At 44.8% G+C, this 12141-nt stretch overlaps 1 long non-coding RNA gene across 1 annotated transcript in view; it reads left to right on the forward strand.

Annotated features, from left to right (window-relative positions):
• The window catches only part of LOC137542090 (uncharacterized), a 57688-nt gene that overhangs the window by 32460 nt on the left and 13087 nt on the right, over positions 1-12141 (forward strand). The window lies entirely within an intron of this gene.

The raw sequence follows: 12141 nt of genomic DNA on the forward strand, positions 1-12141 counted from the left end.
TAGGATATTCAATCATTCAGCTCAGCACAGGATGATAAGCACTGGCACTTTATGTTTAGCAGGGAATTTTTTATAAGAGATTATTATACGTCTGTATATCATCATGTACTTCTCCTGGGATATTGGTTTGTGAAGCAGATGTCTCTAGCATCATACTTATATTTTATATAAATCTTGGGACACTGCCATTCTATTAATCACAGAGATACCCAGGAGAATTATTGATTTATCTTTGCTATACTATACACTTGACTCAATTATGTACTTTTGTTATTTAGGGGCCTGTGTACCAGGTCTGGCTGCTTGTTTTGTTTCTTTGTGCTGGTTTTGAATAAATATTTTTTCACTGATTTAGGTGTCTTGAGCCACATATTAGCTACCGCCTTAAGCCAATTATTACAATATAACAGAAGGGGGTCTTAATTGACTCCCCCCTAAATTGGCCCTAGACTACGATACATACACTACACGATACATACATAGACATATGACTGTGGTAGGGATTAGATTGTGAGCCCCTCTTGTAACGATTGGTGTCAGCAACACAGATTTGTCTGATCATTGGTGATCTACAGTATCACCAATAATACAGACGCTATACCTGATTATGTGGTGATCTGCAGAATCACCAATAATACTAGTATAGCTAGACACAGGACAACCAATGTAGAGTAGTGTTTTGGTGCCTCAGTAATGAGAAGAGGAGATCCAGGGAGATTCAGATAATACTGCAGCCAAGAATCCCCTGAGGAGCAGGGGATTCAGACTGTACTGCAGCCAGTGGACACCTGAGGAGCAGGGACCACTGACTGTGCTGCAAGGATGATCACCTGAGGAGCAGGTGATTGTAGAAGAACTATCAGCCAGGGATCCCCTGAGCAGCAGGGGATTCAGACTGTACTGCAGCCAGTGGACACCTGAGGAGCAGGGGCCAGTGACTGAGCTACAAAGATAATCACCCGAGAAGCGGATGATTAAGACTCTACTGCAGTTAGCAGACAGTTGAGGAGCAAGTGTTGCAAACTGTACTTGCAAGACTGATCACCTAGAAAGTAGGTGCCAGCTCTTAGCAATTCCTCACTAGTGGCTTACCCACTAGTGAGAATAGGAAGGTCAGACAAGCAGGGTCAGTAACACACGGACAGATAAGGTACAAAGACAGAAGACTGATTCAGAGTGAGGTACAGGCAGTGTCGGCAACAGTAATCAGATAGGCAGAAGTACCGAATCAGCAAACAGGAGATTAGTCAGGAAAGCAGAGGGTCATAACAGATAATAATAGCAATATAGCGATATCCTAGTCTAGGTGTGAAGTCCTTGGTTTCAACACCTGGGATCTAGACTTAAAGCATAGTACACAAATATAACAATACAACTAGTACTTTAAGCTATCAACAGAAACTGGCTAAGTGTGAATTCCCAGCTCCGGCTGGTTCTAACACACTGTAGGATCTGACTAAGGTCTGTGCGCTAGCACGTTAGCGTTTGCAACAGCAGAAAACCAGCAACTGACAGGCTGATCCTATAAATACTCAAAGCGCTCCACAGCGCCGCCCCAGTCACTCAGCCAATCCGAGCACAGCTGGAGTCAGCTGACTGGCTGATCAGCTGACTCCCCTTCTACTTGCATAAAGGTCCTGTCGTCTGGCACGCGCGCGCGGGTAGCTCTCAATCTACGTGCACTAGAAGGACCAGGCAAAGCAGCAGCATGTAGCTGCGCGGCAGAGGCTGCCGGCTGATACGCGGAGATAGCCGACATGCCGCTTGGCCATGCGGCGGCATCTCCGCTATCCTTTACACCTCTGAGGGACAGTTAGTGACACGACAATATACTCTGTACAACGGTGCGTAATATGTCAGGGCTATATAAATACTTAAATAAATAAAAACTGTATACTATTGCCAAGGTTTCCAACAAGCTTACATTAAAAAAAAGTACTTTTACAACAGCTACAGAGTGAATTTTAAATATAATATTTAAAGACATTCAGTTAAAAAGTTATGTCCATAGCCATGCATTATATAGATTTTTGTTGTGAAGCAGATTAGCTCTTTAAGAAATTGAATGGAATAACTCAGAGGAACACTCAAGTTCTCATGAGCTGTTTGGTTGATTTCTTGAGGAGTTCAGTCTGCTAGTAGATAGGTGCTTGTAAAGTATACATATATTTGCAAATCTATATTGTGGCCAAAGTACAGCTCTACTTTTCTTAAAGAAACAATAATTCAGATTATACACTGAGTGGCAAGAAAATTAGAGACACCCTCTAATAACAAGTTGGTCCACCTTTAGCTCTGATCAACGCCGATATTCTACTTGGCATGGACTCCACAAGATGCTGATACCGTTGCTGAGGAATGTTGGCCCATGCTGACATAATGGCAGCTCTAAGTTGGGTCAGATTGAATGGTGGCGTTGCCAAGCTTTGAAGTGATCTTTCAACTTTGTCACACAAATGCTCAATAGGTCAGGGGACTGAGCTGGCCATGGAAGCAGGTTAAACTCTGATTGATGTTCCTATCCTCAAACCAATTTGAGATTGATCAAGCCTGGTGACAAGGGCCTACAACTGGTATCTTTTCCTATACCAAACAAAGACACTCTTGATGGTCTCCTGCTGCTAAAGCCCATCCTTCGCATAGTCCGTCTTGTTATGCGTTGGGATATGCTTTGTGATGCACCTGCTTTGAATTCCTCTGTAATTTGTCATGTTGTTGCCTTTATGTTGCTGTGGACTATGCGTGCCACTCGTCTTTCACCTCTCTCGTTCACCAGCCTTTTTCCACCAGAATAGTCCTTATTGCTTGTAGTTTTTTTTTTTTCTCAGCTACCACTTTCTAAACACCCGAGATACTGTTGGGCGAGAAAATCCTAAAAGAGTCGTTGTTTCAGAGATGCCAGCACCAGGTCTTCTTGCACCCGATCATACCTCATTCAAAGTCACTTAAATCTTTCATCTTACCCATTGTGACAGTAACTTCTGTGATAAATACGTCGTTGGAAGCTGAGCGATCCTTATATAGTCTGCGTTGTTACGTCACTCTTGGACTGGTTTACTTTCAAATACGGCATGTCTCTAATTTTATGGTCACTCCATATATCATTTATACACAAGCCTTTTTAGACTAGAAGGTCATTAAAATGACCTTACCATGGATGATGAGGACTGGGAGGATGTTTGGCTTAGGCCATTTGAATATCTGATTGCTACTAGAGACAAACTGATACAATTTAAGATCATCCATAGAGCCTACTTAAAGGGAAGGTTCAGGGAGTGGGTAAAAAAAAATAAAAATCCATATCCACTTACCTGGGGCTTCCTCCAGCCTGTGGCAGGCAGGAGGTGCCCTCGCCTCCGCTCCGCAGGCTCCCGGTGGTCTCCGGTGGCCGACCCGGCTGCCAGGTCGGGCTCTTCTGCGCTCCAATCTGCGCCTCACGGGGGGCGCGCTGACCTCATCGGATGTCCTCCGGGCTGTACTGCGCAGGCACAGTACAGCCCGGAGGACGTCCGATGACGTCAGCGCGCCCGCGTGGAACGCAGAAGAGCCCGTCGTTGGAGCGCAGAAGAGCCCGACCTGGCAGCCGGCCTGGCCGGGTCGGCCACTGGGAGCCTGCGGAGCGGCGGCGAGGGTACCTCCTGCCTGCCACGGGCTGGAGGAAGCCCCAGGTAAGTGAATATGGATTTTTATTTTTTTTACTCACTCCCTGAACCTTCCCTTTAACTCCATATAAATTAATTAAGTTTGACCAGTCTGGCTCCGGTCTCTGCTGCGAACACTGCCATTCCAGCGCAGGAGACTTATGCGCAGCAGTGAGTAACTCCAGGACCGTCAGAAGACGGAGCTGAAGTTACTTATAAACAGGGCACCCATCGGGGAGGGACAACTGACACTGCAGTGAGGGGCCCAAGGCTTCTGGGGGCCCTGGGTGCCCCCCCCCCCCCCCCAAAGCGCTGGAAGGGCCTCATGTGCTGGCTGCGGGCCTGTGGCTCATTAACCAGCACACCACTTTCCAACACTGAGAGAAGAGTGACATCAGTGCTTGAATGTGGGGAGCAGATGAGTGAGTCCGCTGCATTGGACTTTCTATACTGGAGCACCACCTATATCTGGCTACAGGCTACCTATACCTGGCTAAATATACTGGGGCTGGAACCATCTATACCTAGATACCTATACTGGGGCACCACCTATACCTGGCTACCTATACTGGGGCACCACCTATACCTGGCTACCTTTACTGAGGGCACCACCTGTATCTGGCTACCTATACTGGGGTACCACCTATAATTGGCTACTTATACTGGGGCGCCTATAGCTTTCTAACTATACTGGGGGCACCTGTACCTGGCTAACCTATACTGGTGCACCACCCATACCAGGCTACCTGTACTGGGTGCAACTATACAAGGCTACCTATACCGGGGCACCACCTATAGTTGAATACCTATACTGGGGCACCTGTATTTTACTGGCCTATACTGGGGCACCAGCTATACCAGGTTACCAATACTGGGGCATCACCTATAGCTGGCTACTTATACTGGGGAACATATACCTGGCTACCTATACTGGGGGCACCTACACCTGGCTAGGGCAGGGGGGCGAGCTGAGACAGAAGGGGACAAGAGGTAACACAGGGGGATAAAAGAGGCACAGGGGGAACAGAGGCGGACAAAAGAGGCACAGGGAGAAGAGAGATGAGATGGGAACATGAGGTCACACAGAGGGATACAAAAGAGGCACAAACTGAGGTGAGACAGAGGGGGACAAAAGAGGCACAGAAAGAAAAAAGGGGGACAAAAGAGAATGGAAAAAGAATACGAACAGACCTACAAGTCGCTATCTCATTTGTTAACCGGGGACTACCTGTATTTTGCTAGTATCTGGCTCCACCCACAACTTGCCATGGTCACACCCACTTTTTGCCCAATCACGCTGTGCACGTTGCTTTCTTCAGTGTAAGAGCCATGAACATTTTTCGCCGCAGCACACTTTGCGCACGGACACGGGGAGGGGTGGCTAGTGGGCGGGCACAGCAACCAGTGGGTGGGCCCAGGGAGGGGGGGCCCAGGCCTGATGATGTGTGAGGGGCCCCACAATTTCTGATGGCAGCCATGCTTATAAAACACTAGACTTCGGCCTCCAGCAATTGCTCGAAGCCGAATTATTTCATTCCCCACCATCCATGGCGGCCTGGAGGGGGAATAGTATTTAATATCGATAGGAATTTGTGCAGGAGCAGGATCAGCCATATACTGGCTGTATCCTGCACCCAAGTCTCCCACGCCGATTCCTCTCGTACGCCTCTGCTGGCGCTGTGGTGCTGCCTCGGCTGACTTTGACCACATACTCTGGTTGTGCCCTAGAATAGCAACTGAATGAGAATGAGATATGTAAAACTATTACGGCTGTCACAAAAACCCCTGTTTCACCTGAGCCAATATATTGTGTTTTGGGAAATGTGCATACCCCTAGCTCCAACAAGAGCTCAGAGAGCTTTAATCGGCCTTCTCTTGTACTAATATAGAAAGGCTATCCTATTGCATTGGAAGCAATCTGACCCACCAACTATTCAATATTGGAAAAAATTAATTAATAATTCCTTACACCTTTACAAAGCAGCATATATTGCCAGAGGGTGTGCATCAAAATGTAAGAAGGTGTGGGGCCCATGGATCTCTAATAAAGACAGAACATAAATACCCCAGTAGCAACAATGCCTTATATCTTGGTAGCTAATCATATAGGATCACTATATTATACCCCTTGTATTGTTCTTGACTCAAATGCATTGCTCTATGGATGTAATATTACAGCTGTGTTTACCATACAAAGAAATATTGAATAGTGCTTCACAGAATATGATGAATGTTGGTGGACGTCGGACGTGTACGAGAGCAATCGGCGCGGGAGACTTGGGCGCAGGAGAGGAATAGGCGTGGGAGACTTGGGCGCAGGATACAGCCGGTATATGGCTGATCCTGCTGCTGCTGCACAAGTTCCCTGTGATGTTAAATACTATTCCCCCTCCAGGCTGCCATGGATGGTGGGGAATGAAATATTTCAGCTTCTAGCAATTGCTGGAGGCCGAAATATTGTGTTTTATAGGTAACTTTAGCTCCATCTTCTGACGGCGCTGAAGTTACTCCCTGTACGGCCTATGGTGGCGCCGGCTGCACCCAAGTCTCCTGCGCTGGATTAACAGTGTTCGCACCGGACACCTTATTTCTTCTTCTGTAATTACGCAAATGTACACTGCATATTTTTGTGACATGTTTTTTGTTTCTCTCTCTCCTCACCTGTGTGTGCTGCAGAGCGGTTTGCTATTGTTTAGTTGAGTAACCTCTTTTTAAATTTGAAAATCAATAAAAATAATCTTCACAAAAAAAAAATTACCTTACCAGCCCAGTCAGCTGTTATTTTCTGAATTATGCGCACTCACAGCCATGGCAACAGTTGACAAGTGGATGCAGCCTCTCCAATTTTTTATTTTTGCATCCTCATTTCCCTTTGTACAGTTTCATTCAGGTAACTAGGGCAACTCACGTCTGCAGGGAAATGACCGTGCCTGCTGTGTGCTCCCTGCCCATGTGCAGCGGCATATGGCAACTCCCTATGGCGTATTTGTGAGCCAGGAGAGGCAGATAACAAAAGGAAAACAGGTAACCTGCCTGTAACAACATTATATAGGAGAGAACAGAGGCGCCAAAAGGATAAAAAGGGTTTTAAAGGAGCTTAAAAGCCAAAAATTTGGTAATTAGAGGAGGCAGTGGTGGACTTATTTCCTCCAAGCAGACACAACACGACTGTACATTCAGTCTATTTATTAACGAACTCCAGATAAAACAAAGCAACGCGTTTCACAGGTCAGCGCCCGCTTCCTCAGGCAATAGAAAAAGGAGTTACAGCATCTAGCAAAACAAACAACATTCGGCGCCTCTGTCACAGACTGAATGTACAGTCGTGTTGTATCTGCTTGGAGGAGGTAAGTCCACCACTGCCTCCTCTAATTACCACATTTTTGTCTTTTAAGCTCCTTTAAAACCCTTTTTATCCTTTTGACGCCTCTGTTCTCTCCTATATAATATTGTATCCACCCTGGGTGGAGGGTTGCGACCCTTTTCCACTATCTACAGAGAGCGACTTCTTATTCCTGAGTGGGGTCAGGAAAATCTCCCCACCTGCTTTTACAGTGGTTGCCTATTGGTGACCCATGTTTGTGAGTATAACAACTATTACTCTTTGTCATTATCCCCTTTGTCAATACATACTACACTATTGGGGCTCTTGGTGTTCCTCTGTTTATCTCATTTGCCTGTAACAACAGATCTGAACAGAGCTACAATGAAAGGAATTTTGCCATAAAAATGTTTTTTGTATTTTGCATGAAAGTCAATTTACATGTTAAAATTTTTACTCTTATATATTTTTTCTTTAAACAAATGTACGGGGTGAGTGTTGCGCGTGGTCACATACTTTTGGCTAGTGTAGGTATATCATGAGCAGAGTGTGGTGAATATTCTATGTGGCATTAAAACAAAACTAATTCATAAAAAAAACAGGTACTACTTAAAGTAAACCTGCAAGGAAAAAAGTGCCCCGGTGGGTACTTACCTCGGGAGGGTGAAGCCTCTGGAGCGTACATTAAAAAAGGGCGTCGGGAAAAAAGGGCGCGGGGTGTAAACGATAAGCAGTAATACCGTTTATAAAAATATTGTGCTGTATTTCGCTTACAAATAATGTTTTACAAATTTAGAAATCATTCAATAATGTGTATGAAATCGCCAATTGTGAAAACGTATCTTCCCTGTTTCAAAAGTGAAACTTATAATTACGTTTGTTAAAAAAACGATAATATGTTTATAATAATAAATAATCTGTTTAATTACATTAATATGTTTAATCGTTATAATTGTATATTATTGTGAATAACCTTCATTTATCATTTCTTCTTATAATAAATATATATGATATAAATATAACTACGTTCGTAATAAGTGTTGTAAAACATTAGTAAGTATTACTAAAATGTTACTAAAACAATACCTAACCCTACTTTCACACAGAACCCTCCCTGTACCTATCCCTAACCCCTAGAACCCCCTGGTGGTGATGCCTAACCCCAAGACCCCCCTGGTGGTGGTGCCTAACCCCAAGACCCCCCTGGTGGTGGTGCCTAACCCCAAGACCCCCCCCCCCCCCTGGTGGTACCTAACCCTAAGACCCCCCCTGGTGGTGTATATTGTACTGTAACTATACCTAACCCTACTCTCACACAGAACCCTCCCTGTACCTATCCCTAACCCCTAGACCCCCCTGGTGGGGCCTAACCCTAAGACCCCCCTGGTGGTGCCTAACCCTAACCACCCCCCTGGTGGTGCCTAACCCTAACCACCTCCCTTACTGATTGCTTTATTATGTGGATAATAATGTTTTACAAATAGTGACTGTAGAAAATATATTGCAATGTATGTTACGTACTAACACAGTACAATACCCTACTGCTACTGCTTTATTTTGTGAATAATAATGTTTTGCAAACAGTAAGGGATAACATTTTAAAGAATGTTTTAGTTAAATACGATAAATATGTTTAGTATTTGTATACACGTTATTCGTCACAGGCTCATTTTCTAAACTTAAAGAGGAGCTGTTAGGTATAAGGTCTCAGAGAAAATAAACACATATATCAGTAGCTAAAGATTGGCTGTACATACATTACATATGCATTTCACTGTCCACGTTTGGATTTCACAGAATTTGTATATAGTATATGCAGAGAATGATGCTCCTGACAGCTCATGGCAGGTTCCATGTTTGTGAAGCCAAATGTGTCGTCATGTCCTGCCTGCTTCTGATCACAGAACAGCTCATACTGAATAACACTAGTTTGCAGTGAATATTAATGAGCCATGTGGCTAGGAACAATAGCGGACTCCTGCAGTGTACGCTGCCCCGAGATTTATCTGTGCTGTGGCTGGACTGAGTTTTAGAAGCTGCTGAAACTTGATCCCGTCTTCTCCTTAGCAGCCGAGGGGAGGGCCCCAGAATGCTTTGCAGTATGTTATGCGGCTTGCGTCCTGCTTAGGTCTAAGCTTTGCTGATAAGCATACATCAAAGGTAAGAGAGATCTTTATCTTCAGTAATGTCTTTTTGGCTTCCTTCTAAACTGTTTAACACAGGAGACTAGAGGTTTAAATTAGCTTCTGCAGCCTGACAGTTACTCTTTAAATCACCACAAGCTCAGTTATAAAACATTAAAAATGTCCAGGCGCCGTTTGTAAAACGTTATTAATCTCCTTTTTTCCTGTTCGGCGCCCATTAAACGATATTTATTATGGGAGTGAATGGCAGCACCCTTTTTGTCCACTAGCTGCCAGCGCCCTTTTTTTCCTGTTACCGCCTCTGGATCCTAATGAGACTTCACCCATCCTCCCAAGCCAGCCAGGTCCAGCGACGAGACCCCAAATACTGGAGAAGTAAATATTTGCATGCGCCTGCCTGCGCAGACACACTAGCTGCTCTCTGCTCGGGCTCTGGCGCAAATAGCAAAGCCCGGTTGGGTCGCTCTAGCGTGCAGGCGACTTGCACCTGCCCAGTAGAACTGACCCGATCGGGCTTGGCCATTTCCGCCTGAGGGGAAGCTGATACTGCCCATGCATGAGGCTTCCAACAAGCATATAGTCAAGATCCTAGCGCTGGATCCTCTCTGGTGAGAAGGACGGGGGAAGCCTCTTTAGGATTCAGAGGCTTTCCCCTCCCAAGTTTAGTACCCCCTAGGGGCACTTTTTCCCCCTCATTTGCATTTTAAAGAGACATTTTTCTGAATAGAACAATGTTAAAAAACAATTAAAGGACACCCGAAGTGAAAATAAATAAATGAAAAACGATTATATCTATCTTCCTTATCCTAAAAATGACTTTTTAAGATATTCCACAGTTTTATTTTATGTTTAAATCTACTTTTTAAGTTTTAACTTATTGTTTTTTGCTCGTTGACACATTCATTGAAGTATGCCAGAGCTAAAATCTATGAACTATTGACCCATTTTATCTCTTTTCTGCTCTCAGAAGCCATTTTCTGCTAGGAAACGGTTTTAGTTGGAATTTCTTATCAGTGAGGGTCACAGTGAAGTCACTTCCTGTCTCAGTCAGGACTGAGTCAGCCACTTACATACCTGATATTTAACTCTTTCAGGCAGAGAAAGAAAAAAAGGAACACAGCATAGTTATTTGTGTGCTAGGCACTGTACATACCCATGTCTATCTCATCATGTCACACGTCACTTCGGGTATCCTTTAAAATTGCTTATTTGTTACAGTATTACTTTAGAAATGATTTAGTTAATGTCTGCAGATTGTCATTTTTTTTTCACCTATTCACATCCTTAAATTTATCAGAGGTGGTGACATCTTTACTGCTGGCATCATGCATCACTGCGGAATGTCTGTTTTGTTCCGAAGTGAGGAGAAACAACGCCTGATCTCCCAGAGTGCTTTGGAGCAGAAGGTTTTTGACATCATAGCAACATACCAATATACTGCAATATATAGATATGGGAAGTGTTTCTGCTGCTGAAACCAGGATAATTAACATACAATTCAGTATCCTGAACAATGCATTTTATTCTACTATACAGGATGTCGTTATGGTGCCTCTTTACCCTCTTTGTGCCGAGGTTACAGTATATTCACATCGTTTCTGGCACCCGATTTGCCAGAACGACGTGAATGTTAGTATGCAGTTTAGATGATCACAACAAACGTGACTAGCACCCAGGGACGGATTTACTATAAGGCAGTGTAGGCACAAGCCTACAGGCACCGGATGATGAAAAGGCGGCTCACTCTTCTCCAGACCACCTGCCTCCTTTCCTATGCAGAGTCCTGATGAGAGTGTAAATGAGAGGTTACTCAGCCTGCTCTCTGCATTCCATTGACGGGATCTCCCTTCAGTCAGGGGCGCCTCTGGCTACATAATACTGAGGTTCCTCCAGCTACCTAATACTTGGGACACATCTAGCTACTTAATATTGAGGGTACTTCTGACTACCTAATACTAAGGGACACCTGTAGCTACCTATGACAAGCAAGGACTGGGCCAGTGTGGTTCAGTGGGGGTTTGTAGGCTCATGGAGGGCGGAGTCTAAGTTGCTAGGACACCTGTGCCTACAGGCTCCTGTGAGGTAAATCCGTGCCTGTGCTAATCACCCAGGGTGATCTCTGCTCTCCACACCCTCCAGACTCCTGCAGTGATCAGCTCTCTACTCTTCTCACTGGCACCGCTGGTTTCTTCTGTCTGCATGTATCAGGTCTCGGCATGAAGACGTCAGCCGGAACCCGGCACATGCGGTCATTAGAGGAATACCACCAGACACCAGGGAATTCTTAAAGGGGAAGGGGGATACCACTGGAAACCAGGGGATGCGTAAAAAGGGAAGGGGGTTTATAACTACCAGGGAATCCTTGCAGCGGAAAGAAAGGGTGGCACCATATTAGAGGAATGACCACTAGGCGAGAAGGGGGGGGGGGGGGGAACTACCTTAGAAGCATACATTGTAGCACCAACAAAATGCAAGTTATAAAATAAATTGGATATATAGCCAAATTTAATTTGGGTTTATTAACCAAAGTAGCACTTACTGTATTATCTTAAAATAATAGGTGAAAACTAAGAAACTGCATGTCTTTGATTTTTTTTTTTCAATTAAAATGCATATGAAATTGAAATTACATAAATCCTGAGATAAGAAAATCAAAAAGTCAATGTATATATCACAGGGCCGGGCAGAGGCAAGAGAGGCTCCAGCCTCAGGGCGCAGTGTAGGAGGGGGCGCACAACTCACTCAGCTATCATTCCCCCATTGTGTTTGAAGCAGAGAGAAATAAGAAAAAGGGATACATGGCAGTGACCGCAAGCCAGATAACTAGAGATTAAGGTGTTGGGGGCCCTGGGGCGCCTCTTAGTCTAATAGCAATCAGTGTGTGACGGCTGGGTGGGAGGGATGGAGGGGCACACTTTGGTGTCTCAGCCTTGGGTGCTGGAGGTCCTTGTCCCGACTCTGATTTATCATATGTATAAAGTTATTGCTGATTTAATAGGGGCATAGCTAAAACACCCTAACTGCTATAGGTAGT

This window comes from Hyperolius riggenbachi, chromosome 12 (genome assembly GCF_040937935.1).
Source record: "Hyperolius riggenbachi isolate aHypRig1 chromosome 12, aHypRig1.pri, whole genome shotgun sequence".
Classification (NCBI taxonomy): domain Eukaryota; kingdom Metazoa; phylum Chordata; class Amphibia; order Anura; family Hyperoliidae; genus Hyperolius; species Hyperolius riggenbachi.